Here is a 5,006-nt window from a genome sequence, read left to right as displayed (position 1 = left end):
ATATATGGAAAGCAAACTTCTTTCCCTTTCACAGGGATTTATCTAGCTAGGATATTTTTGGTGGATTTGGGTGGAGGTGTCATGATTTATTGATACGATAAGATGGATGGATCAGGAGAAATCAAGCCAAGGTAGGTAGGTCCATACCCAAAAAATATACTACCACTTGCACACTGGGTTAATTTAGTTTGCTCTAAACTAGTACACTGGTACCACGTAGACAGCTCCATCGCTCGGAAAGCTCCATCCATTGATCCATCGATCCATCCGCAGCACGAGGTACGTACGCAGTAGCTTCGCATGATTTCCACCTTTTTTTTTAGATACATATACAAATTGACAGAGCAAAAGACACCACTAGAAACTACACTGCTACCTAACCGCCGGCCTAGGCTAGTTAATTGTGTTAGCTAACCGGTGGGTTAGCCTGGCCCACGAATGCTGCATATCAAGCAAAAATGTATGCTTTGGACTCTTCCCCTTGCAAGCCGTGCATCCATGTCAGAATGTACTTTTCGTTCCCTTTTTGCGTTCTGAATTTGGATTTTGACTTTTATCTCTATTTGAGCGATTGTGATCCGCAGTAGTACCTTCTTGTTTCAAATATCTCTTTTGGCATCGCTAAAAAAAAACACACATTAGATTTCAAATATTTTCGTGTCCTAAGCGGTACGGATGTAGAAATGTCATCGTGACCGCATAGCGCAGTGGATTAGCGCGTCTGACTTCGGATCAGAAGGTCGTGGGTTCGACTCCCACTGTGGTCGTCGTTTTTTTTTTTTCCATCTAGTTATTACTCACAGACTTTTCTTCAGAGTACACGGCTCAGCCAAACAAAAATGTTCGGAAGCAGTACAGATCACCAGCTCACAGACTTCTGGTACAAACAAACACCCATACCTCAGGGTTTAAACGAACATTCTTGAGGCCTCCTTTGGTTTGAAGAAATTTCATATGAATTTTAGAGGATAGGATTTTTATAGGATTTTTTTCCTTTAGAGCCCTTTGGTTCATAGGAATGGATTCCTATTTTTACATAGGATTGGTTCCTATCCTCCACATTTCATAGGAAAATAAAAATGAGTCTAGATTTAATGGAAAAATTCCTTTGGTGTCAAACAAATGACATCTCGTTTTCTATTCCTACTCATAGGATTTGAGATACATGTCATCTTATTTCCTACAAAATTTCTATTCTTACAATAATCCTATCCTATGAACCAAAAAAGGCCTCAGAAACTTCACATCGCACGAAAACAGAGAGCCGTCCCAGCGAATAGAGAGCCGTCCCAGCGAACAGAGAGCCACTGATTACACTACTTCCTGGCCAATCCTCCAGTCTCAAGGCCTCCTTCAGATCACCACCCTTCAGCAAATCCACATCTCCACCTCACCCTGTATTTCATAACTTACACACTCTGGCGTAAAAACAATTGCTGCCATGAAACTGTACGATTTCAATAGAGTACCTAAGTTTCTACATCGACGATATGCAGCTGCTTATGGTGGCCAGGGTCTAGGGAAATTCTGGCAGCGAAATAGTCAAGCCATAAAAGAGATGTTTGAAGTATATCCGCTTATATAGTTGGCAGGAATACTCTTATGATGGTCCTTTTTTTAAGCCATTGTTCAACATCCAACGATTCACCTAACACCGTATATAAACTACAGATTAAAAGTTAGCTACAGTTGATGATTTCAGAAAGAGACCTTTTACGGTACCTCAATTAAACTGGAGCCGTTTATTTCTATGGTTCAACGGTTCAGACGAGGCAATACTACATCAAATTTTCGGTAGTATATTAAGTAAATAGGGGCGTTTTGGGTAGTTTACTGTTAACCAAATCCTGTAGACAGATCCCTTTCAGAATAAGGGGACGACAGAGCTGGAATTTCACGGAGTCGCCATTGCCCACGTCCAGCCTGCCCCGCGCCGGCCCACTGCACCACGACTGCATGGACGCCACCTCGAGCCCCGCACCGATGCCGAGGAAACGCCCTCCGCCTCTATCCTCCTCTGCCCTCTCCTTCCCTACCTCTCCCTCTGCCCTTTCCTCTGTTATCTGCAAGCGTCTGTTGCGTCCTGCTGCTACGCGTGCGTACTCTCTCTGTCTGTGTGTGCGCGCGCGCTTGTCCAGCGTGCTGCGTGTGCTTTGTGTGCGATGCCCGTTCGTGTGTGGTGCTGTTCTGTGATATGTTCTTGTGTCTACTACCATGTGCCTTTGTGTAATATCTTAGATTAGTGGGTGCCGGCCGACGTACGTTCGACGGAGAGAGGGCAAGAGAGGAAGCGATCTCAGGGCGCCGGCCCAAGTACATGCAGACAAGGAGAGGGCCACCGGGCGGGGCTGGGCGGCTGCGTCGACGCTGGGGACGCATGGGAGGAAGATCTCGGGGTCGGTGGCGGGAGGCCGTTCGACGCAGAGCGGCCGGCCCTGTGCGGCCGAGGAGGCTTCCGCCGGGCGGTGCGTCTGACGAACTATTGTCATTAATTACTAGTCCCGAACTCTAATTGTTAATTACCGAAATGTCCTGGAGCAAAAAAATGAGGAATTAATAATAACTGTCGGATCAATTATATACTACCCACTATTTCCGGTAGTATGATGTACCGTAAAAACTCTCTTTCAAGAAATGCAAGTCTAAACATAACAAGCCGAACAAAAGAACAAAAGAAATATACTCCCGAGTCTAGCGTGTTTCATTTGGTGAATCTAGTTCGTTAGAGCATGTCTTCCACTACTTCTAGATGCCACCGTGTAACTTACCCTTCACGCTGCCCATGCGCCTCTTCCTTGGCGCAGATGCATGTATCACCACTAGTAGATGAGAGGGGACGCGCGGAGACCCTAAGAAATACAAAAAAACATGAGTAACACCCAAACATTAAATGTTGTAAGAACGAGTTAAATAGGAACACCGTGGTTGATCAACCCCTCTGGCACGGTAATGTATCCAACATACTTTGCCAAATAAACCAAAAAATGTGTATACATATATATGAGAATGGTTAGCTATACCTCGTAAGCCGAGAAACGAAGAACGTGAGCCAATCAATATCCAAGGGCATGGAATCCCAATGGCACATGGAGCGCGTGTGAGGCCAATCAGCCAGCTCCTCCATCCTCCCGGTTTCAAGGTCAACTGTGTAAACACGACACAAGTCGTCGCTGATGAGCATTGTGCCACACTTCTTTCTCAAGACACATAGTGCTCTTCCTTCGTTCTCCTTTCCGGGTCGTCTTAGCTCGATCGTTCGAGTACGTAGCCATTTTGAAGTACCGGTCATGTTTTTGGGGTCCTCGCGTTGTTCCCACATCTCTAGTTGGGAACCTCCGTTTTGCATCCAGAGGACTGATAGCGTCCCGCTGATGCCTAAAGTAAGGCATGCGTTACTGGTGGGGCCGAAGTTCACTGTGAAAGGGAGCATCGTCAAGGAGACTTGGCGGGTCTGAGCATTTAGATTGATGATCTGAAGGCACCGTTCTCCATGATGATGAGATATCCAGTGTGCCACACCACGACACACAATGACATCGGTGAACAAGGCGTAGTGGTTCAGTTGTGCATTACTTTTGTAGCAATTGGTACCCATGCTCCAACTTTGTTTGTTGGACGAGAACACGACGGTTGCCGAAGCCGCCCAGTGGCCACGACATTCGTCCCTGGGCATGGTGTTGGTGTTGTGCTTGTTGTGCCACTTCCGCGTCTCTTCCTTGACACGGAGCTCACGCTTCGGCAAGGAGATCCCGATCTAGAGGATGTCCTACCTAATCTGATGTCGATGTTGGGCGTCGACCTCCTTGGTGTTCTTGGACTGGTCCAAGCTGCGAGCTTCAGGTCAGCGAGGACCCATGCATGTCAGAGGCACCTATGTCTTGACGAACGATGATGAGCACTGCGCCTGACGCCACCCCAGCGTGGTGAGGACGTGCCCCTAGAACTGTCATTGATGAGGTAATACTTGAGGTGCCGATGTGGCGAAGAGGCCAATACGGCTGGCACCCAACACGACATTCTATCTGACCACCTCGGTTTCACGACAGGGACATCATTCTTGTGGCCCCACATCGATGAGGGATGCCTAGAGCCCTAACTAGAGCGGCCCCTCTTCCACTTTCTGCGGTCTAAGGCCCATGGGGCGGCAAGGCCTCCTCCTCCGCGGACTTCACCGCAAGCCTGTCCTAATCAACTTTGTTGTTGTTGACGACAGATGCCATGGTTGAAGAGGAGGGGCCCGGTGACAGGCACTAGCAAAGCACATTGTCCGCGCGAGCACGTCATGGCGACATGTATCCATGGCACCGTGGATTGGAGCCCAAGCTCCCGCCACCGCCAAATCTGGCATAGCAGTGAGTAGAGTTAGTGAGAGTGAGGAGGTCCGGTTAAAAATTCGCAAAAAAAAAAATTGTAGGAGGGCCGCAGGCAGACTGTTGGGCCGATATGCTGGACGTTGGTACTAGTCTGTCCCTCGATTTTTGAACTTCCGCCCGTGTCTGACCCAATATATGTATCCACGTATCCACGTTGAAGACTCGTATATAAGGACGGAATAGGTGAAAGGTATGCCCTAACTCCACCTATTCCACGTTTTCGCCCTGCCTCAAACCAGCAGCCCGTGGCTTCCCGCTGACCTCGCGCCGCCCCTCCGCCATCTCCTCGAGGCGGCCGAACTCGGTCCACCCCAACTCCCCGTCAACACGCTCCAGCAGGCTCACCCCGAGGACGCCTACCCCAGCCCTACTGAAAGCTCTCCACCGTCGCAGGTGATTCGCTTTATTTGCACCCTTGTTTTTGTTGCCATCAGCCGATCGGGATTAAACCCTCTGTCCGCGTGCGTGTGCTTACAATTGATTTGTGAATGAGTGAAGGATATGGATAACCAGCGGAGGACCCCCGAGGACGAAGACGATCTGCGGTTAGACGAAGAAGAAGTACCGCTAGACCAAGATGTACCGTCAGACGAAGAAGAAGATGTACCGCCAGACGAAGAAGAAGATGTCCAG

At 48.6% G+C, this 5,006-nt stretch overlaps 1 non-coding gene across 1 annotated transcript; it reads left to right on the top strand.

The window, feature by feature from the left end:
• Nucleotides 1-693: 693 nt before the first annotated feature.
• On the top strand, nt 694-767 carry TRNAR-UCG. Its single transcript has one exon. It is a non-coding gene; the product is annotated as a tRNA-Arg (tRNA).
• Nucleotides 768-5,006: the final 4,239 nt, after the last annotated feature.

Source organism: Triticum dicoccoides, chromosome 3A (assembly GCF_002162155.2).
Source record: "Triticum dicoccoides isolate Atlit2015 ecotype Zavitan chromosome 3A, WEW_v2.0, whole genome shotgun sequence".
In the NCBI taxonomy this organism is placed as follows: Eukaryota; Viridiplantae; Streptophyta; class Magnoliopsida; order Poales; family Poaceae; genus Triticum; species Triticum dicoccoides.
This window is presented reverse-complemented; position numbering and strand designations above follow the sequence as displayed.